At 35.8% G+C, this 24,603-nt stretch overlaps 1 long non-coding RNA gene across 3 annotated transcripts; it reads left to right on the top strand.

Moving 5' to 3' along the window:
* Nucleotides 1-282: 282 nt before the first annotated feature.
* LOC130254457 (uncharacterized) lies at nt 283-4,277 on the top strand. Of its 3 annotated transcripts, none has more exons than XR_008840745.1 (3): nt 305-433; nt 1,221-1,329; nt 1,570-4,277. It is a non-coding gene; the product is annotated as an uncharacterized LOC130254457 (long non-coding RNA). The 3 variants fall into 3 exon arrangements; XR_008840744.1 differs by having other exon boundaries at nt 1,567-4,277; XR_008840743.1 differs by lacking the exon at nt 1,570-4,277 and having other exon boundaries at nt 283-433.
* Nucleotides 4,278-24,603: the final 20,326 nt, after the last annotated feature.

Raw genomic sequence — 24,603 nt, 5'->3', positions numbered from 1 at the left:
TATCTTCATTATCTTTTGCTGTGTGGTCTGCATTTTGTCTTTCATGTGACCTTGGCTTACCAGATTTTTCATATTTATCCCCACCTATTGACCTGTTTTTTTTCTGGGATAGAGTTAATTGTCTTCATAGTAGCTGGTATTTCGGATTTGTGCTGGAAAGTGTGGTAGCATAGTGAAGTTTTAGTTACAGCAGAGCAGAGCTTGCACAGAGTCAAGGCCTGGGGGTGTGCAAGGAGCTGGGGGAGCACAGCCAGAACACCTGAGCCCTGCTGACTCCAGGAATGTCCCACACCATGTGGCATAATGCTCAGCAGTAAAAGCAGGGAGAAGGAGGACAAAGTTGGGACATTTGAAGTGATGACCTTTATTTTCACTGTTAATGAAGCCCTGTTTTCCTGTAGATTGCTGAATATGCACCTGCCTGTGGGAAGTGGTGAGTGAATTCCTTGTTTGGCTTTGCTTGTGTGCACGTCCTTTACTTTACTTATTAAACTGCCTTTACCTCAGCCCATGAGTCTTTTTACTGTTATTCATCCAATTCTCCCCCCTATCCAGCTGTGTGGAAAGAGTAAGCAGCTGTGTGGGCCTGATGCACCTACCATGGTTAAACCACTGCAGCTCTGGCATTCTGGCTAAAATAAAATACCTCAAAATGCTTTTTTAGAAGTTTTTTTATTTTCTTGACATTATTTTTGGCTTTTTAAAAGTTCCAGTCGCTATTGCTGTGTTCTTGAGAGACATGTATGGTTTCTCCTCTGGTGTCTGGAAGTACTGACAAGATGATGAATAGGAGCAGCTGAATTTCTTTTTTTTTACTTAGTTTGTTCTCAGGCCCTTTGTGGTCCTTTCTTTGAAAACTGAACATAACTGAGTTGACTGAGGGTCTTTTGCTCTATGCTACCATTGGGTTGAAGATTTCTTTATTGTGCAGTTGCCATTTTTATGCTACATTTAGACAAGTCAAGTATGTTTATCTCCATCCCTTTCTTGGCATACACGACAAAACACTAGCACTGCAAATTCAATGAAGGCATTTTGGAATTGTATAAAGTATATTTCTAAAGGCACTATCCTCCAAAGCAGCTCTGTGAATTTAGGCAAGCTGATAAAACTTTATAAATGCAAGCACTATGGCAAATGCTTATTTTCGTATAGGCATATTTTTTTTCTAATGGCAACAATTACTATGATTAAATTTATTCCTTGTTATCCTTTCTTAGGAAGAAGATGCATAAGTTTTCTCTTTCCCACTATTTTGTATGAATCTTAATTCATTCCTAGCCATTTGAAGGTGACAGGTGATGAAGAGAGCGTGTTGAAACAGCTAAGGTAATTTCTATCTGTCTCCAAGGCTTTTTACACAGTGGCAATGCACCAGCAGAAATGAACAGGAGTTTCATAAGGCTTTTTATTATTTAGAGCACATATCTATGAGCATGGTATGTACAGTTTTAGATTCTAAGAGTCAGCCTGCAACTTTTGGGTGACCTGCCAGCACACTCTGTCTGATCCTGCATCAGTCATAGACTCACAGGGTCTCCTCTTTGTCTCCTGGCTCTGTTTTAGCAGAAAAATGAGTTGTGCTCATGATCTCCCAAGGCACTGACAATGCTGTGCCTGCATCCATACTCCAGACTGACACTGAAACCTGAGAGTCTGCTAGCATGCTCTGACACTGCTTTCTCTGCTGCAGCTTTATTTCCTACAAGCATTTTTAAGCTACGTCTACCTGCTGGTGTGCCAGATGTGAGGAGGTACTTTCTTTATCTTATCCCATAGCATGGGCCAAGTTATGTTTTTGGCATCAAATATAATTCCTCTCTTATTGTCAGTTAATTTCTCTTTTTTTGACAATTTTTAAGTGAGTAGGTTTTGTTTGGTTTTTTGTTTTTTGTTTTTTGTTTTTTTTTTCCTTATAAAGCATGAGGAGAATTGGCAAGAACTGGAGAAGATTTTAATGCATTTCAACTGCAATCAACCTTTTTATTCAATCAAAGAGTTCAATGAATTAACAAGCAATGACTTCACTTCTCAGTTGCTTTCTTGCTATTATTTTTTAATCAATGCTGCAGGGACAGTATGTGAGAGTAATGATTTCAGCACATGAGATGAACTGTGAGCTCTCACGACTTTGGAAGTTAAGCTTGTAGACTGCTGGATCTCACAGTTAAAAGAATTTGTAGAACAGTGACCAAGTGTTCCCCTCAAAGCTGATGATTCTGTGATAAAAATATAAAATTAACATTATTTCTAAAACTCTCAAATAAATTTTGGAAAAATAAGAATGGTTGTATAGTCACATTTTTGGTAAAGTGACTAAAAATATGGAATGATTTGAACATTCAAAAGCTAACAATAAGAACTTTTAATCATTATGTTGTGAAAAGCATAATAAAGTAAAAAAATATAGCCCAGCCTTTGGCAAAATATTGTTATGAAAATTTCCCTTTTTGATTTGCTAGAAAATCTGTATCTAGGCAGTGTTATTGTTATCCTGTGAGTTTCATGACAGGGAAAAAACCCAATATGATGATGAATAAAAAGCAGAAATAGAAATTTTAAATAGTAATTTTAAAACTCCATGGTAACACTGAGTTGGATAAACAAGAAATCAAGTCTGGTTTTATTAAATTATTTGCCAAAGTTGCAATGGGTTTGTGAAACCAGTGCAGCAATCTCAGTCTCCCCACTCTGCTCTCTCTCCTTCACAATTCCTGGAGCCATGAAGACTGAGCTGGTTTTTGTGTTTCTCCTTCTTCTTCACCATCATATTCCTGTTTCTCTGTAGCCCAGTCATCAAGTAGTCTTCAATTCAATATGTGCTGCTGCTCTCTAAAACATTCTATTTTCCACACAGTCCCACCCCTTTCCTTGCCCAAATTGTATGATATTAAATGGACAGGAAGTACCATAGTCCAAGTATGCAATTTGCAGCCACATAAAATGTCTGGAGATGCAAATTTAGAAAATATTCAGGAAGAAAACTCAAAGCAATAAAGCATGAAATATTGTAGTGGTGAATTAATAAAGAATGCACAATTAACTTAGACACTGTACAAAATTGCTTGCATGGAGAATTAAAACAATACAACAAAATGCAAAAATCACAAACCCCATTTGGAAAATAAAACATAATGAAGAACGTGGTATGTCCTATGTTATTACAACTTATAAAATATAATATTTAATACATAAATGTTGCCATTTATGATGAGAGTATAATGAGAGAAAATAATTTTTTTAGTTAAAAAGGTCAGTAACACAATAGACTTATTGCAAAATACACTTCATTTATACCTTTAAATTTTTGCAGATTTTAGGAAATAGTTTGCATGTACAAGTTACAAGAATGTTCATATCTCTATGCTCTAAGTACCTTTTCTAATCTTTGTGCTGATTCAATGTTGTATTTGTATTCATAAAGTCTAATATGAACACAGAGTAAAATTTGTACTGTTTATGATGTCAATATAGGATTATAGCAAAAAAAGAAAGTAATCAACAGGATTTAGTTATATAACTGAGGGAGAAATACCTTGATTTGACTTATTACTGAAAGAACTGAACAGAGAGTTATAAAGACGGTCAGAGAAATGGAATTAAGAAATATTGTGCTGAAAGTTCATAATGATAAACCAAAAAATATGAAAAATATATTTGGTCATCAGACAGATTTGAATTTATTTACTCAGTCTGAATACCTGGTGTTGGGAAGGATGAATCAGGAAAACCTTATAAATATAATTGCCTAGCAAAAGATTTCAAGAATATGGAAACCATAAGTGAAATTGAAATGAAAGCCATCTTTGAGATACCAAACCTTAGTTACTAAATAACTAGAGGACAAGAGGATGACCAGCCAAAAGTAATCTCCTCTTGATAGAACAATGCCTTCTGCTGGAGAGAAGGTCCAAAGGTCAGAGAAGACCCTGCTAGCTTGGCAGAAGGAGTCCAAAGAGTAGTTTTTAGGGTTTAAAGTATAACAAATTATGGTAATGTAATGATTCTTATAGGCTGTATGTAAATGCTATAGGATTTGTACCATGTATTAGATTGGATAGTGGAAATTAGAATGTTGTGTTGTGTTGATGCAACCAGAAATGTGTATTCTATCACCATCTGTTGTATTCTATCACCATCTGTTGTATTCTATCACCATCTGTTAAAACCGGGTGGGGCAGTGATTCCTTATCTCCGTGGCACATACCATCTGCTAATGGGCCATCTTTAAGACAAGGTGAGGCAATCATCTTTATCTTTTCCACAACCCATCCTCCCTCCAGGAGGATATCATCTGCTGCTGGGCCATTCAGTCCCACTTATGACTGATAAAATTACATCATCCCACTGGGAGATGCTCCAGCCAGGGGAGGAGCCAAGCCTTTCCTACCTAGATAAAAACTGAGATTTTGGACAACAAGATACTGACTTTCCACTGGATACCAGAGGAAAAATCGGACCTTTCCACATCATCCCTGGACCTTCAGAGGAAAACTGCACCTTCTACAGGAGCACTGCCCCAGCTGAACCACATCTGCCACTGCAGGAGGATGCAGCCACCATTTAATGGGACTGCTACCAACACCCTGACTGACTGACAGGGTGTCAGGGTGTATTCTGACCCTGTCAGGGTTGGGATTGTTCTTTGTAATACTGTATTTCTATTTTAATTTTCCTAGTAAAGAACTGTTATTCCTAATTCCTATATCTTTGCGTGAGAGCCCCTTAATTTCAAAATTATAATAATTTGGAGGGAGAGGGTTTACATTCTCCATTTCAAAGAGAAGCTTCTGCCTTTATTGGTAGATACCTGTCCTTAAAACCTGGACAAATATTCAACATAAAAGAAGATTCATTGTATTGTAAACGGGAAAATCTCTCTCTTCTCTCTCTTACTTTGCTCTCTTACTTCCTTCTCTTACTTCCCTCTCTTACATCTTAGAACTCTTACTACCCCCCACTGTCTTTCTGCCCTGCTCTGAGCTGTGGCTGGCAGCTCCTGGCAGGGCCCTTTTTACCCATGCCCTATGCAATAAACCACAAGTTTCAAGGCCTGGCTTATAGAGATCTCCCCACGACTATCCTGACCACAGCTGCATCGTACAGTCTCCTACAACCTGGGAGAAATCTCTCAGAAGAAGAGGGAACTGGAGACTTGGGTGGAGCCAGAAAAAGCTGACATGAAGGGTGTGAGCAGTGGCCATGTCTTGGACAGCTCTTAGACAGCAACTTGCCATGTTTGAAGAAAAGAATTCATAATGATGAACAATTGCATCTAATGCAAATAGAGAAGATGGCAAAAAAAAAAAAATAGAAAGAAAGATAGATTTCTTCTTATTTGAAGCAGTCTGGAAATTATTATTAAAAAGTTATAACATTTACTTCTGTCTAATACAAAGTCAAGCTGACAGTACATAGAAATACTGGCTTTTCTTCTGCAGGAATTCCTCAGTGAGAAGGATATGTTTTAAGTCTACATTTCAGGTCATTATATCTGTTATTTTTCATATAGATGTGAGCTCTGGGATCTTATTACTGAAAAGTGAGATAGATAGATAAATACTTCTGAAAATAAAATACTGTGACAGATTATAGGACCAGGAAAAGAAAAACAAAATCTAATAAGGAATTGTGAGAAGTCTACAAACATCCAAATAAAATAAACCTGTGATATGGCAGCAATATCAATAGGCAGAACATATCATTATAGTGAAAAGGGTAGATTAATTATTTGTCTTTTGAAGGAAAAAGAAGAAAAAACAAAAGAAGGATAATAAGTAGACTATAAAAATTCTCAGTGTGAGATTTAACAAGAGAAATAATAACCCTGACAGAGCAGGTGGAATAAAACTGTGAGAATACCTAAGAGTTTAAACATGCTTTGGAGTAATAATTAAGGCACTTCATGAGGCAGATGTTGCACAGGGTGAATTGCTTTTTTTTCACGCATTTAGTATGAGCAAAGAATCCATATATTCATATATTCAAGGAATCTCAAGAATTTTCTACAGGCTTCAACAAAGGTGAATCACCTGCTCCAGGTATTGTTGCTTTGCTTGTGGATATTTGTTCTGGATATTAGATCCATTATTCTTGTATTCACTAATTTTAGACAAAAGTAGGGGCTTAGTTTTACATGCTTCCTGTTTTCCATGCTCTGCTCTCTGGAATTTGGGCTGTGCATTATACTTCTCTAGTGGTGTTAAGATGAGTCTATCATACTGCATTGCCATTTCTCATTTTCTTCTGTAAAATTCCAAGGAAGGCTTGTCTGCATTTTACTGATTCCTCTGCAATGTCAATTTGGTGCTCAGATTTCTGCATCTGTGCTGGTGCCTGGTTTTTCCATCTTGTGACAGCCTGAACTATTCAAGTCATTTGTTTTAGTAATTTTTCATTGCATTAAAGTGAAGTATGAAAAATCTTAGCCACTGAACCATTTTGCTTTCCTGCCTTTCACTTCCCTTTCCCTCTTTTTTTTCCCCTTAGATTTCTATCTGTAATATGATAAATTTATTCCGATAATTATTGCATAAAAATGTAGGAAAACAATTTTCAGTTTTCCTGCAAACACTTATAGGTCTTATTTGATATGTAGTCTTGCCTGCTTACCATTGTCCTTTTTTTTTTCCCTCCTAGAGAATGCCAGGATGGTTTTTGTTGCATTCAAATATAGTGTTTATATATTGAAATGATGCAATCATACATTTATTGAGTCGATTTAATAAACTTTTCATATATGAGTCTTTATCTTCTTAACTTGAGTTTCATCACCTTTTCTGCAATTGGGATTATGATTTTATTTCTAAATCAATAAATTGGAAGTGTTATGGATCACTAAAAGTGAAGACAGAAGACTGAATACAATGTTATTATTCATTGGTAACTATACTTTCAATTAAGATTAACACTGACATGGCACCAGGAAAATTCTGAAAAATGCATTGAACTTGGGGGAAGGTAAAAACTTATTTATAAAGAATAGTCAGGGGTTCAGGTTACTTTGATTACATCTTGTGTTACATTACAAAGATATTTTTTTTAAAGTTAATGATACAAATTTTGAAGGCAACATAAATTTTCTCATATCATACATCAAATTCAGCTTTTGTTAAAGATTCATTCATATTTAATAAGTGTCTTCTTTTAAATACACATTATAAATCTGCAAAATAAACAGCTAACACTATAGAAATTTAATTGTTGCTCTGAGGATTTCTTTTATCACTAAGTATATAAATTTCTGTATATGAAGATACCCTTCCAGGCCTTAACCATGCTACTGATCTGTCAGTAAAGCAGCATACACCTGATTTTCCTTGTCTTTCATAAAAAACAATGTAGCCACTTCTGATTTTTTTTATTTCTGATTATATAAATAATGTTTGGTGTGATATAGGTATCACTTTTGTGGGTGACTTTGCAGCTACAGAGCATTGACAGACACCAGGAAGACTACCTGCTCAATGAAGAATTTTGCTTTTTCCTTCATCTGTTATCATAAATTGGTATGTTACATTGCTGAAATGTCTCATAAAAAATGGGAACAAAACATAGCATATGTTTATTCTTTTTGAAGTAAAATAAGGCAATGCTGTCAATTTGTACAATACTATCCTCATTAGCCTTGGAAGTCTGTATTTTTCTGGCCAAACTTACTACCCTTAAAGGTTTTCTTTCCTAATTGGCAAGATTAGGTCACAAGTTATGTGACTTCTGCTTATTGAACTTTGAAAACTCTCTGTAACTTTAGTGGCACTGGGAATAAAACCTGTCATTCAATTTTAGGGACCTGTAATCTTGTGCTCACAACCTGCCATCTGGTCCCGTGCCCAATGTCAGCCTAATGAAGCTTTCTCTGCAGTGGGGAGGGTGGGGGCCACTCTGTTTGGTGTTTTCTGCATTCATGTCACTCCCAGGCAGAGGGACAGCACTAAGTCCTCGTATCATTGAAGTCCTCATTTCCATCAGTACCACTTAATTGAACCAAAACCCACCAAGAACCAGAAGATGATTTAGACACCAAGCTTTAGCTGCCACAAGTATCACAATTATTTAGTTTTCAGCCATACCCAGTCATTTTCTATTTAATTCTTCAGTTTGACTGCAATACTCAGGAAACATTTTTATTTAGCACAGCGTTGTGCCATGCAAGAATTTGCCTTTGAGCTAGCTGAAACAGGCAGCTATGAGAGACATGGCAACACTGGTCTGTGGCTCCTCAAATCACAGTGACAGTGTTAACGGGTAGGAATTCAGAGAATAACAATTGAAACTCTTGCTTAGGCAAGGTGCAGCTCTGCAGAAAGCTGCCTTTGACATTTTTTAACAAAGTAAACCTAACTACGGGTTTTGTTGTGCATTTTAGCATTTATGAGTAGGAAATCATAGTAGTTTAATATTTTTAATGAAAAAATATGAGGAGAGTCCTAAAGAAAGTTGAAATCAAAGGTGGATGGGAGAGAGGGGGCATTTAATGATATTGTACCATTTTTGAAGCTTTTTTAAACTCAGTTCCAGTACATTTTCAAGTGGTCTTTTTTCACAAGGAATTTGGGAAGAACATATTTTTCCTTAATCCTGAAGTTTACTGTGCCAGTGTCAGGTACAATTTGCTCTTCAAACCCTCTTATTTAGAAGTTAAGAAGTTTATGTTTATCCAAAGAACTGACTGTTCTTGTCAGGTTCATCTTCTCATAAACCTCTTTGCATTTTGCCCAAATTAAAACAACCTATGACAGTGGAAAATGCTTCCTAAAAATTCCCCCTATGGTTAGTAGAAAAATACCTAAGTTTATATAATCTGTAAAATGTATCACATCATTATTTGCCAACTTTTCCAGGTCATTTACTGAGAATTCTATAATATCTGTTAAATGCCTTATGTTCCAGAGCCTAGGGAATCCTACCAGAAGCCTTCACCTGCTGTGAAAATTGGACATAAAATTTTATTCTTTATTTCTGATATTTTTAGTCACTCACTGACCTACAAAATGCCTGCCTTTAGTAATTCATTTCATGGGTTTTTAGGAGCCTCTGGTGAACGTCTGGATGAATGTTTTGTTAAAACTTCTGAAAATCCCAAGTACACTCTTTTGGCTATCTACATGCTCATTATCTCTTTCACAAGCTGATAATATGGCTTCCATCCAGAAGAGTGTCCATCCTATCAATTTTGAGTCAGAAGTGTCTGCTGTTCTTTTCTATACTTTGATGGGTGTATTAGTAATGGGAGTATTCAGTAAATGAGCCAAAATAAAGAAATTAAGTAATCAGCCAGAATGGCATTTAAAAGTTCACTACCTGCTTATGATAGTCTGTTCTAGCAGATCTTGTCATGCTTTGTTTATCTACTGTTTCACCTCCACATTTTTTTTAAAGGTCTTAATATTTGAAAGAATGACTGTGGGGCAGTGAGACCTCTGGGTAGAGAGATGTGGCTTAAAACCACTGGCATGTAAGAAGCATGTGAAGAAATTGACCTGTGAGCAGAAAATCAATTGAGAAGAGGGGTGTAGCAGGAGGCAGAGTGGAAGCGAGCAGAGGCAATTTGTCAAATTGACATTCTGCCATACACACTTTGCCCTTTATGGATAAACACAATCATCTGATACAAGCACCAGGTAAGTGTAATCACAAACAGTGGGTGAGTTAATTTGATTTCTCCATTAGATGTCCAAAACGTGGTTTAAGGAGAACCTTGGGCACAAACCTGTACAACATGAAAGAAGGAAAGACATTATTTGATTAAATTAAGGGGCAAAGAATCAGAGTTCAGGAATAGTAATACATTATTGAATTATCTACAGTGGGAGAGAAAACAAATGGAATTTGGGAGTAGTTGAAAAAACTAGGAAAGTAGATGAGTCCTGGAAAGTGATGGTGAAGATTGCAACTCGATGGACAAAACTGGAGTCTTGTATGCTTTATCAGGAGGACACTACATGCCTTGGAGAAGACAAAGGAAGGGCAGAGAAGAGGAACAAACTTCAGGAAAAAATGAAAAGAATGTGTCTGAATAAATTGTGAGACCACCACAGAAAATTTTAAACAGGTTTAAATGCTCCTCATTTCTGAGTTTACCAATCTGATCATCATCCAAGCACACTTTAACTAGAGTCCAAAAAGTAAGTACTTTCCAAATAGAATAGATCTCCAGAAGAAGCAGTTGGAACAGAAGCTAACTATATGTAACATATAACTATATGTAAAATTTTCTGATGTGTTTTCTCTGATTTAAATCTTAACTCAGACACTGTAACCTAGGAGGTTACAATCTTCAAAGGAAACCAAAGCCAAATGAAATAGTTTCCCTCCAGCTGCATGTTTTCTACCCATTTCATTAAACAAAAGGCTGTGACTTCATAAAATTAAATGAAATAAAATAGAATAAAATAAATAATAATTTTAAAAGGGAAAATTGCTAATGTGAAGAAACAGGCAGCTTCAGTAGATTTTTAGTTTATTAGTCTCATTTGTTAGCTATCGTGTTCCTCCTCTGATGATCTTCTCACCTCTTTAAACTGAGTAGCTTTTTGCTGGCTGTGGAACAGATAATGGGTTCTATTATTTTACATTTTAAAAATAAATGTAATTTTTTAAAATCTGCACTTTCCGATCTGTGAATAAAATTTAGGATAGGTTTTCTAATTATGCAACATTTGTCCCTCATCTCTCATTGGAATCTTTATGGTGACTATTCAGGCTCATTAAATGCAGAGTTAAACCACAAACTGGGAAATATTATGAGAAATTAGTAAGCCCACCATTCTTTCACCCTATATCTTTCAGTGGGCCATTTCAACATGCCTATTGTTGTTATGTTGGACAGAAGCAATTTCCTAAGACTGCACTGCTATTTCTTTATCAGGAATTTTTTGGTTACTTCTTTATTTCCCCTAGAAATAAAGATTTATTCTATCTCAGTTTTAGAGTATTGGCAACAGCAAAAGAAGAGAGTTAATCCATTAATGCAGCAATGTACTTTATAATAATTAGTGACCTTGGCTCTGTCTTCATTCTGAATTTGAAGGTGCACTCTAAACTTCACAGACAAAAGACTTAATGGGCAAGGAACTAAAACATAATTTTCTATTGACTGAGACATCACACAATATTAACCCAAACACCAAACAATGAAGCAAATGATACAGAGCCTTTGGTTGGGACTAGGAAGTAAAAGATATAAAGGATATATAAAATGTGGGAAAATCAAAAAATGAGTATTTTACAATACAATAACTACTGTGTAATCCCACTGAAATAATATCAGAATTAACACCACGTTGATCATATGGTGTTCTACAACAAAGATAAATAAAGGAACAAAAATAAGGGAAGGAAGGCGAAGGAAGGAAATAGTAAAGGAGGAGGGAAGGGAGGGAGGAAAGGAAAGAAGCTTGATTCCAGAATTACCCAGAATTGAATAGTTTCCCAAGATGTTAAATTCTTTTGCTGTTATTCTTTGAACAGAATTTATTTGGAAATCTCTAGCTTTGTGTGAAGACAGCCTGCTCTCAGGACATATTCCATTTAAATGCATAAAGCAGCTACAAATTGCCTAACACAAATACATGGTAACTGGGATTTAATGAGCTCCACGTGGTCACCATCCCAAAGACTTTGGCTGGCCTTTCTTGTGGAAAGAATGGTTCACTTCCATAGGTTTTTATACTTATTTATCAGCCATCTTCTCATCCCCATTAACACTGAAACATCAACTCAACCTGATGGTCCTACAAATCCTCATTAGAATCCTTTTTTATTCTCTTAGGATTTTAAACCTTTTCATGTTGATGTTTCCCATCTTGAATCCAGAGCTACCAATACTTGTCTCACCATGTCTTTGTCTCTCTGTAATTTTACACTGTATATCTTTCTGCAGACCTTATTTATCACATGACATTATCTCATGGGTTTGACACTTTGTCAGCAGCTGAGGCAAACAATGGGGTTATATCAGAGCTGTCCCTTAGATCCTGGAAGCACGTGGATCCAAATCCTGAGGTGACTTAGGGGAAGCTTATGGTGGGTTTCAAGGGAAGTAGGATACAAAATTCAGGAAGTATTCTTAACTATTTAAAATAGGCCTTGGGCCATTAGCTTTATTAAAACTACATGGATTTAAATCACCTGAGTATCCAGTCTGATCTGAGTTAGAAAACATAATTCAGTAATGTGTAACAGTCCATCTCCAATAATTTGGCATCAGTGTCACAACACCTCCATAAGAAGTTAGCTCAGATAATAAGAAATCTTTCTTCTGTGTCTTTGCAGGAAATTTAAATAAAAAAATAAATAAAAAAGTTAAAACCTAACCACATGTTATTTTTTAATGAAGAGTAATTTACCAATCGTGGCTATACAGAACTTTATAACTGGTCTGCTTTTCAGTGGTCATGAAACTAAGGAAGAGTAAGTCTTCTCTGTTCAATCCTCTGCAGTACCTCAGTTTGTTATAGCAGAATGCTTTTACTGCTACTGCTGTAGCTCAGTGACATGAACAAGATAAACTACTCAGGTGTTTAGAAAGTGCAGCTTCTCTATATTCTGAATTGTTATTTGAATTTCACAAGTCCAGAGATAGAAATTAAAGACTCAGTTTTGAGTGTGATTTTTATGGTGTTCATAGATTTCAATGTAACTCTCTGCAGCTGTAATATAAGTTTAAAATGATTTTCTGGATTGGGACATAACTGGTTCTTAAATCATAATGCACTCAAATTCAAAGAAATGTTGAGAGCTAATAGTGTCTCTATCTTGTTGCAAATTCTGCCTATGGTAGATGTTGACATAATATAGAACATGCAATAATTGTCTTCTCCAGATGGGAAGTCCTATGAAAAGTAGTTTTATTTGTATCCATTAGTAATACATCTGTTTCCAGACATATTTGTTTCAAAGACTTCAATGTTCACATCATTAATTCTATCCTTGTGGAAGCCTAAATGAAAATAAAAACACTTGTCAAAATTGTAACTATAGAAATTATCATATACATTCATATATTGAAGTTTGGTGGCTTTTGTATTTGTTCTCCAACTTTTCAGTGAAACAGATGGAATTAGGATATCTGTCTTCTGGAAGAAACCCTGACATAAATGACTGTGTGACACTCAGTGACTTTCTGGAGGGAAATTCTCAGATATTAGATAAAAATAAAAAAAGGAGAGAAAATATTTTTTTAATCTGTAAATTGAAATAATCATGTTTTGCCAATCCTAGAATATTTGCTGATATCTCTTGCAAGCAAAAGTATGTACTACTCTGCATGTTTGTTTTCATAATTGCAGAAACACTGGCATAAAATTTCTCTTAAGATTCTTTCATTGTTTGGGAATATATTTTTTATGATATTTTTTCAAACCTTGTCACCTGTCAATCTTGCTGGGTTTTCTTTTCCCAAAAATTCCAAAATTGCTGGAACAAGAAATTTTGTGGAAAAAATAAAAGTGACAGAGACACAAGTTTTAGTCTCTCCTCATGTGCAGATGATTGTTGCAGGAATGACAATTAATTCAGATGTTTAACAGAGTTATTCTGGGGTGAGTAATGAAATCTTTCATGTAAGACCTAATCGGGGGGGCATGGGGAATAAAAAAAATATAAAGGATAATAATTTTCTTAGAATTTATTTTGTTTTTGAGTCAGACATTGAAATTGTTACCTTGTGCTTTTGGAAATCAGAATAAAGGGAAATAGATGGTTTTATGCAAGGCCATTATATTTCTGGATTTTTTAAACAGCTACAAAAAGCACTAGATAGTTTCAGACCCACACAAATTAATGAATTAATAACAAGCACTTTACTCAGCATGTAAGTCATGCTTTGATGCAAAGTCATAATCTGGAAAAAATCTGCCATAGTGCTGAACAATGGACCATATGCCATCATTAATATCTTCCAGATTGCTATGAGTAGAGGCAAAAACCCTCATTTGTTTCCATAGGACTCTGAGTCAGCAGGATAGCTTTGAGACAGAAGTCTCTAGACCTTCTCTTCATTCACCAAAAATCAGAAAGTGTTTTAAATACTCCCACCTCAAAACAACACTGAACCAGATTTTATTTGAGCATAAACCAAAAATACTTGAAAATAAGTAACTGTAAATTTGCCTTTTGCTCACTATATCACTGAATGCAAATTCTTGCTTGTGGCCTTTTCTTGCAATTGAATTTACTGAGTGTCAGAAACATCTTCTGGGTTACCTCTGACCCTCAGGAAGTGCTCTCTGCTCCCCTGGTGGTCTGGCTCTTGCTCTCCCATTTCCAGGTCGTCTCTAGGCTCCTGCCTGTATTCTTTGCAATTATTTTCATCTGTGTTTGTAATGTCCTGTAGACACTAGGAAATTCCTTTTCCAATGACTTCTGTTGTTCACAATGTGAACAGTGGTATTTTTACACTGTTTCAACTGATCTAGTTGCTTCTTAAAGAAAAAAAATTATTAACTATCTTGAATAAATAATGCAAATATCCTCACTGACTGAAAAAAAATAATTTCCAGGCTTGGCAATATCTTTTTCCATCTGTGCTTATATGTAGACTGTAAGCATTTGTTCTCCATGTGCCATTTTACATTATTTTTGTTTCTGAAATCTCTGGATGGAATGGTTAGAGAGATGACAAGGTAACTAACATGTGCAAGCAGCTTTTGTTATCAAGACACATGTATACCTCCACTACAAGAAATTCAACAGATTGATTTGTTTCCAACTAGAAAATTAAATATTTGTTTGCAATTATTTTCTTCATGGATTCTTGTAAGAGGATTTATTTTTCAAACTTTCACTCCCAATATTTAATAGAGAGGCATAAGATAACTGTGTGTAGTCTCGTGTGTCTGATGCTGTCTGCAGATGATTCTTGAGCTTTTCTCCTGGTCTCTGACAGACTCCAAGCAAAACAGAGCCTGGCTTGGTAATCTTATGATCAGTGATGAAGGTAGAAGGATGAAAATGGATTTCTGTGTGGATACAATATATGGCTTATTGAATGGCTAATAGATGATAAATCTACATCTAATCTACAATAGATGATTAAATGGCTAATAGTCTAAAAGATCTGTTATAGGAAATTTTCAGCAGGAAAAGAAAGCTCCTTTTATTAGTGGTAGCAGAAAGCAATACATTCAATCACTAAATTAGAGCACTCACATTCCTTCTGTTGTGGCTCTACTTCAGGACAATGTCTGTATTTGATAAAGGTAAAAGGAGGATGCCTAAGGAAAGCAACATTTTAAACTGCCTTGCCAAGATTTACTCAAATATATGTATCAGTGTACATGGCATTTGCAGCAGTTCACATTTCTTATTTGGAGCTGTGCATTGGATTTCATTGTTTTGGCTGTCTAGGTTCCAAGAGGCCAAACAATGTGCATAATAAAAATGGCAATTTAAGGAGTTTAATTCAGAAAGTAGGGGAAGGGGGAATTATGCCAGGTTATGAAGAATAAATCCAACCACCAATACTAATTCATTAATTTTTATTTTTTAAGTGAATCTGTGTCTGACAGAGGAGCATTCTTCAACTTTACCATATAAAAGAAGGTACTGCAGGGTTTTATTTAAAGGCAAGGAACCGAAAATTTAGGGAGTGAACAAAGCAAAATGAAAATATATTTAGGCCACATCAACTGTGGTTTTCATTGCTGTCAGAAAAGAGTTAGTATGCCTGCATTTTTTAATCAGAAATGCAGGCAGTTCACTTAAACCTTTTGTTCAGTTTCAAAGAGATTTCATGAGTGTGAATGCTCTCTCCAGTATTTTTTACTTTCTTCTCTCTTTCTTTCTTTTTCTTTCCCCATGTAGATTTGAGATGTGTATTATCCATTTGTAATCTGCTGTGGAACATTTACTTTATAGAAGCTCATCAGTTTTTGATGCAGTTGTGGCTGTCCAAAGATTTGTTCTTCTTCATTCATACTCCATTTGCTGTAGAGAATGAAGTGAGGGCAGTTGGCAACATGGGGCTTGATATGATTTACTTCTGCAATTGTGTCTTCTTTCTCAAATTACAGGTTTTATTATGTGTTTACCTTGTGCTATTTTTTTCTTATTTCCTTTAAAAAATATTAATATGTGTGTGTGCCTTACCAGCCTCACTTTGAATCGTGAATAGAAAGAAAGAATTCTGGTTTAAAAATATTGATAAGACCTGAAAAAATATTTAGAGGCATTTAATCTTATCTTACTGATATAATTGGGGAGGGGGAAAGGGCAAAGTGGTGCAAGCAGCAAAAAATTAGCAAGTTTATATTTGTCTTCTATGTTACTGTTATTTGCAATAGTTTCATTGGTGAGAGTTGCTAATTTGGGGCATTACAGATTGTAGGAGTACACGATCTAAAAATAAGGAGTCTCGAGCCAAATCTAAATCTCCAAGGAGCTTCTACTGAGCAACAGTCTTGCTCTTGGGCTCATTTATCCTTTCCACACTTCTCCATTGCTACTTTTTTAATGCTTCTCTTGTTTCCTTCACTAGACTACTTTTCCTTCATCAGACTTCTTGGAGAAGAATATGTTCATTATTTTGAATCCTATTTCACAGAATCACAGAATCATTATGTTACAAGAAACCTCTTGAGATTTTTTTATACCAGGGTCACCCATAGCAGGTTAGCTACAACCATTCAAGTTTTAAATATTTCATTATTAAAGACTTCACAGTCTCCCTGGGCAACCTGTGTCAGTGTTCAACCACCCTCATATGAAAAAACAAGTGTTCAGGTGGGATTTCTTTTTTTGTTTTTAATGTCCTCTTGCTGCCTATTCTCCTGTGAGTAGAGGCTGCTGAGTCTGTCTTTTACACTGCTCCCATCAGATTCTTCAACACATGGATGAGATCCCTAAACCATCTTTTCTCTACACTAACATTCCCAACTCTATTATGTCTCTATCACATTACAGTGTTCCAAGCCCTCAGTAATCACATGCTAGATTTGCTCCAATAGGTCCATATCTGTCTCATACTGGGCAGTCCATCACTGCACACAGCTCTTCAGACTGTCTCACCAGGACTCAGCAGAGAGGGAGGGTCTCCTCCCTTGGACTGATGACAATTCCAAGCAGTGCAGAGAGCTGTTGGCATTCTTTGCCACAAAACACATAGCTGGTGGCTGCTCTTCTTGCTGTCCACCTCATCCCTCTGTGTCAGCCTCTTTTCCAGCTGGTAAAGCCCAGCCTGTTCAGCTCCTTGGTGATCTCACTAAAAAGGTCCTTTAAAGGTCCCTTCCAAACCAGTCTATGATATTACTTCTTTTCTTCCATAGGCTGGAACTGGCATTTCCCTTCACTAAACTTCATGAGATCATTCTCTGCTCAATTTTTCTAGCTCCCCTCACCTAGTCTACTAATAAGGGCTCTTGGTTTTGCAACACCCACAAATTTGCCTAGGATGCACTCCATCCCATTCTACAGGTCATCAAGGAAGATGTTAAACACTATCAGCTGCAGCATTAACCCCTGGGGTATACTACTAGTGACTGGTCTTCATCTGGACTTTGTGCCACTGCTACAGGATTTTGTGTTGTGTTGTGATGCAGATTTTGGCAGTCTGTGTCATTTTTATTGTGTGTTTTAAAGCCTTCCAATAACTATTTCCTTACTGATAGCAGGTAGTCCAGTCTGTAAAGCCTATTTGATTAGCTAGCATTTGTTCTTTCTCCTAGAATGCATGGTAACTTCAACTAAAATTGTTTAAATGAAAGAATAGCAAGGTACTATTTTCCCAGATTATGGCCAAATACTATGCAAATTCCCCATAAAAGTAGTCATTTCTTTAGGATACCAAGAAGGATATGGACAAGTCAGAAAAAAATCCAGAGCTTTGCAAGAATGTTAAGAGGTTTAGAAGGTATAGTAAGGTTAAAAAATAAAGGACATTTCCTCTAGGCAGAAGCCAGTGAAGAAAGATATAGTTGCAGTCTTCAAATCCACAGAAAACATGAAAGGATATTTTTCATTTTACTCTTTTCAGTGTGAGTACAATATGAAATCATATATTAAAAAAATAATACTGGACTCTAGGGAAAATTTCTACCTGTTGTAACAGAGGACAACCAGAATAGTGATGGTAATGTTTAGAATTTAAGGCTTCAGAACAGGTTAGGAAAATATTATAGGGGAATGGTCTAGATCTTAGGGGCAGACACACTCTCCTGAATACTGATTTGACTTTAATTCTTGTGCTTATGACTGCTTCCATTCCATTTGCTGCTCATGGTTTATCACTGCTTTTAATTTTTGAGAATCGAAGTGTCAAGGATAGTCTTAGAAACTATAAAATGACTGAAAAGTTAAGGCAAAATCCAGCTCTGACATTTTTAGAATAAGTTAGAAGTTATGACAGGCTTCTCTTAATATCTCCAGCATCAACATTTTTAGCCCAGTAGCTCAAAATTTGGAATAAACAGATAGAAATTTACGTTCATCTTCCAGTCAGAACAGGACAAAATTACTAAAGAGTATAGTTCACAAATTTATCTGAGATTGTACTTTTTTACTGCTAAGCATAATTCTGCCTGAGATAATCACCTCTTAACATTCTGAATGAAACGGGCTGTGCAGAGAACTCAGGTTTTAGTATGTAATAAAAAAGCAGAAATCAGATACATGTTGAAACAGAAGAGACAGAATGTAGATAGTAGCAGTTAGGAACTTCAATTAAAGCTTTTAGGGTTACAAGACATGTTCTACTCATATTAAAAAGACTTGAAGTGTATTCAAATAATCCTTGATTTTAGAGAAATGTTTTTCACATCAAGTCTAAACTGCAGTATTTGTCTACACCTTCTTGAACCTGCATATCCTTGCCATATTTCTTTGTGCCCTGAGATACTTGGCATGTGCTTCTCTTACTCTAGTCTCCACTCCTTCCCACCTCACAATCCAGTGCCATAAAGTACCTGTCTGTATTCAAAGCATACACTAATTTAAAGAAGACAGGCAAGTTACAGTAAATCACTCAATTTACTGCTTGGCTGATGAGCTGCTGTGATTCTCCTTTTGTATGCTCCTATCTTTTGCAAATATCAGGTAATTCACTCACCTGTGCTCACAGTAGAAACTGTTGATCTGTGGTGAGTGACCTTTCATCTCCTGTGGGTTAAAAATGGATGCAGTGAGTTACTGTGTTTTCACTGACAGCTCTTAAATTTCTGTTAACACTTAATGGGAAAGCATGTTTGACTCCCATGCCAAAGATTATCACTGGGACATAAATGAATGAATATTTTCCCCCATTGTGGTGGCATTAAAACTAAAAGAATAAAATGAGCTCAGCAATTGTGACCAGATCTCTAATGCTGAGTTCAGAATTATGTGGCAACCCACAATGACATCCAAAATACTGCTCATGTTTGGGGTTGCACTCTTGACATTTCTTCTTAATCAAACATTTCCTTCTTCCAGGTCTTTTTCTAAAGTTTTCAGTCTTTACAATCTGGTATAATCTTATAATCATGGTATGAAAAATGCTAGAATTTTTAATTCTCTTCTACATTCATTTGTATCTTCTAGTTTCATTTATTGTCATGAAAGCTTTGCCAGTTTCCAAAACTGTAGAAGAGCCTCCCTTGGTTTCAAGCTTTGAGTACCAGATGTTTTTCAGCCATAAGTATCTGTAGGAACATATGCAGAAGAAACATAGAGTAGGATGGAATTCAGAAACAGGATTTTTGTACATAGTTTGGCAGTATATAGGTATTAGCTCAGAAATTCAAAACTTTGCAGACACGCAGAATTTTTAACTTACTTTTGATGAGAAAGGCTCAATTTCTAAGGAGAGAAAAATGAAAATTACATCTCTACTTGATGTTGACCACTTTGCAAGCTTGTTTATAATCTAAGTTGCTTCAAGAACACATGCATCCTCTAAGGTAGAAAACAAGATTTCAGGATAGTTAGTCTAGCTCAAGCTGTTGCTGTATAAGAAGCTATGTGGAAGTCAGTAAATGTGATGGTATATTCCCTTTATGAGCACATGAAATACAATTTACTAGCTTCTAATACGCCACATCTGTTATTCTTCCCCACAGCCTCATTATCTTTACTTTGAAATTTTACTCAGGGGATGACATGATAAATTTGGAAAGCTAATTCAATGAGTATTCTTAGGTTATTAACTCTGTGACCTACTCAGGATTAGTTAACCTTTTTGTTTAACACTTTTCATTAAATGATGCAGTGCTAACTTTAACATCTTTGATTTAAATAAGTGGCCTGTATGCAGTGGATGTGATTTTGCACTTGTCACAAGGCATAAAACATTACATTCATTCCTAAAGGGGATAAAGCCTTTCCTTCAAGCAGGCTTCCTTACAAATGTGAATTCTATTCAGAAAAGGCCAAATTCTTCCAAGGTATCTATGTAGAGTTTCCAGGGTGTTGATGTCAGTTCTCCAGCTGAAAATATGTTGAAATTTTTGGAGTTCACAGGTCGAATTTTATTTGACTCAGATGTATATCTCCTGGACATATATCTTGTGCTTGGATTTCATTATATTGATCTGAGCCTACAGCAGACAACCTCCTCTTGGCCATCAGTCTTTTTTGTTTAGGACTGTGCTGTTCATTAACACCAGAGCTGACAACATAGGTAGCACTTTAGGAATTCCTTTTTATCACATAATACCTTTGTGAAGATTTTTGCCTGGAGCAGCTTGCCTTCTTTCCACCTTATTTTTGCCTATGATAGTTTAAGCTGCCTTTCCTGCCTAACTAGTTACTGTTCATTGCTGTTTTTTGCACTCTAGGTATCAGGCTGAGGTAGAGCCAAAAGCTCAGGAGAGAGGCCTCTTACTCTTGTTGAGGGTGATTTTGATGTATGCAAAAGATCGTGGAGTTTGAAAAAGTAAAGAGAAATCTCAAGAGAGACAGCATGTGCAGCCCTGGCATAGAAAGAGACCAGTCACTCTAAGAATGGATTATTATGCAATCAGCTTGGTGAGAGAACTGTGAGGATGCAATCATGTAGAACAAAAGCTTTCAGAGACCTTACTTTCCACAAAATTTCAAGGTTTTTAGTGATGTTCAGGAAGACACATAATCTCAAATACTGCTTCTTGAATTTGATGCAAAGAGATTTATTATTTTGAAAATGAGAGGAAGTATTTTTTTACATGAGGTTTTGTTTTGGGGGTTTTTGTGGGTTTTTTAATTTTTCTTTATTCTTGGTTTCAGGAACAACATCATCTTTATTGATACCCATGATCATATTTATCCTCTGTTAGATTTAACCATAGCTACAGCCTCATGGTCCACTTACAATCCTGTAGGAATTGATTAAATGTTTCACTAAAATATTTGATGAAATAAGTAAACAGTTTTGGAAGGTTGGTATTCAGTTCTATATTTCTGCTATTTTCTTCCCTTCTTCCTTCCTTTTTACACACACTTTTCAATTCAAGCTTGTTATCTTTTATTTTTGACCCTGCAAATCTTTTAAGATGTTCTACAAAGTATTAGAGTTGGAGAAAGAGAAATGCATTCTCTCCTTAATTCTAAAGCTGCTATTGCACATATGTACAGCTTTGAATTGCAGTTGGTCACTTGGCAAATGGAAAGAAAGGTGAGTTAAAGCCCCCACAGAGATAAGAACTGAGGTCTCTCACATTTACAATGAGAGAAATAGTGTTAAGTTAAAAACATAGAGCTGTTTTTCTCCTCTAGCCATTCCAGTGTTTTATAAGAGAAGCATGAACATGTTTCCATTTCTGAAAGAAATATTCAAGTAGCTAATTATGTAGCTTTTTTTGGATATGCAAATCCCAATCAAAGATATCAGGTGCTTTTCCATAGCCTGAAGTTTGATTTTGAGACTCAGAGAAACCTAGGATCTAATACATATTTTTGTCATCACCATTCTTTATTACTTGGACGACCTATGCCTTCCACTCATTGCACTGGTTTTCATTATTTTATTTTATTTTATTTTTTACCTTAACAGCCCCCAGTCACCTAATTCAGAATTCCATCCCAGGAGTTCAGGATCCATTGAGTAAGGCATTGCAATACCCAAATCTTTCAGTGGATTCCTTCTGGTAGCAGAAAGTGTAACTCCTCTGGTAGCAGAAACCATTCAGGAGAGGTGGGCTAATACAAACTCAAGGCTGGAGGTCAAAAATCACTGGAATAGTGAGGGATACAGTGACTTTTCATGAAGGAATGTAATGAAAAAGAAGAAGTAAAAGAAAAAAGGTCACCCATAAAGAGAAAATAAAAACAGAAATCCAAACTCTGAGAACTAGGTTTCCTTTTCCACAACTCTTATTACCTGTAGGCAAAAACGAATCACGGATGTGATCTCTGTGTAAAAAAATTAGGGGTTAATTATTACCATTGGAGAATTTTATGTAAATATGCACACTAATAAACAATTGCCAGGTGTTTCATATATATATGTGTATGTATGCATGGATATTTTATATATATATATATGTATACATGGATATATATATACATATATATATATATACACACACACAAATACATATGTATATATATATATATATGTATAAATATATATATGTAACCTAAATAAAACAAGGCATTCTTAAAAGTTTTTCCAATAATTCAAAAAACTTGACTTAGTTTTGTTATCTAAAACCTTGATTACACTTTGGTTAGTGATTTGGGTATTTGGCTAACTCTGTGTATTCATTCGATCATGAAAGAGAAATACTTTGAGAGATCAGCATCAGAATTTTTTGTGCTCTGTCCAAATCTCAGATTTGTGGAGGGAGAAGTAGGGCCCTTGGTACTGTTGATAATAAGATGATTTTAAAATATAAATTGTTTGCATTCTGGAGTCTCTTGAGGCACTTATAAGCAGCAATTAATTCTGTCCTAAAGTAAACTTGTAAAATTCATCAGGGGACTCATATCCTGTTTATTTTTTTTTTTTTGTTAACTGTAAAGGAAATTCAGGTTGACCTAGTGCAGGCTTCTTCATCTGTATAATAATAATCCTATCCTCAGTGTTTGGGAGTCTCAGTTACTGCTACTTCAAGATTTCAAAGGAGGTATTTAATCAAATGGCACTAATGATTTCTTCAAAATCTGTAATAGTGTTTAATGCCATTGCTTAGACAATGACATAGCCTAGAGGTGGATGAACATTCACATCATTTGCAGAATACAAGGGGCAAAACTAAGCCATAATTTCCACATGAAAGTTAAGATTCATGTCTTAGCTCTATTCAAGAAGTACACTATTTTCTTTCATAATCTATACACGTCACCATGTAAATATGTTGCAAAAACACAATAAAAGAAAAGCTGGTGGGGGAAGGAGCTTCAGAAGACCTAGCATCAGCTAGAGCATGTTCAGATCCAAACATTTCCTGTTAGGTTCTATATATCTCCAAGGACAAAAACTCCACAACCTTTCTATGCAACCTGTTCCAGTTCTTTGGCCAATCTCACCATAAAAGTGTTTCTCTTCCATCTAAGAAAAATTTCCTGTCTTTCCTGGACCTATATTGTGCCTTTCTGTATAGAGTGTGCTCCATTTTTTTCTTTTCTAGCATTGAAATTACCTCAAATGTATTCTACATAAACATATTTAATATCTGAGTCTCTCTTGAACCAGGTTGCTCAGAACTGGACATAAAATTCCACTTGTGGCCTCACTGGGGCTGAGGGGATGGATCACCTCTATCAAATTAGGTAAGAGCTTGTTAGTGCAACATATCAGGGTTTTTGGTGCAAGGACATGTTGTTGGGTCATGTTCAACTTCGTGTCCATCCCAGTCTCCAGGTCCTTTTCTGCCAAGCTGCTTTCCAGCTGAGTGGTCCCCAACAGAGATTAGTGCTGGAGTTTGTCCCTCCCCAACTGAAGGACTTGGTATTTTCCATTGTTGAACACCATGAGGCTCCTGACAGTCCATTTCTGCAGCCTTTTGAGCTCTCTCTGAAGGGCATCATCATCATCAGTGTATGACCACTCCTCCCAGTTTTCTGTCATCTGCAAGTAGGTGTGTGCATAGACAATGCAGTATTTCTAGTTCTTCTAATGGTATGTTGGTATTTCTGGGAGCAGAGTTATTTAAGTCTTCTGATAAAATAGATATTGCTTTTCTTGTCTGCATGATAAAAAAAAAGTTTACAGTTTTATGGAAACTCTATTTTTTTAAATTGTCCCACATATTGTCATACAGTTGTGTTCCATTTTCCTGTTCCCCATTAATTGGAGATTTTTCATGAATACAGCTTCTATACTTTCATGTTGCCTGTGTTTTATAACATTTTAAAAAAAATATTTATTTAAAATAAGCAATTCACTTCCATTGCAAGTCTGAGAGGAGAACTGCTACTTTCACTGGCTCTCTTGACCCAGATTTTTTAATAGAAGCCCTTTAGGTGACTGAAAATTTGATAATTGTAAAAAAACCTAATAAAATCTTTTTAACTTTTACCAATCATTCATGATTTCCATCAGCTTTGTTGGTTTTGGTTTTCTTTCTTCCCACTGAGTTTTGTTCATGACCATGTTTGGCTTAGGAGATAAATCTTTTTAATGTATTATAGCACAGACCCTCAAAGGCTTTTGGATTCTTAGCTCTGACTGAAATAATGGGAATTGGTTGCTTTGAATGCACAGTTGAA

This window comes from Oenanthe melanoleuca, chromosome 1, assembly GCF_029582105.1.
Source record: "Oenanthe melanoleuca isolate GR-GAL-2019-014 chromosome 1, OMel1.0, whole genome shotgun sequence".
Lineage (NCBI taxonomy): Eukaryota > Metazoa > Chordata > Aves > Passeriformes > Muscicapidae > Oenanthe > Oenanthe melanoleuca.
Note: the sequence above shows the minus strand (reverse complement) of the source record. Positions and strands in the feature narration are given on the sequence as shown.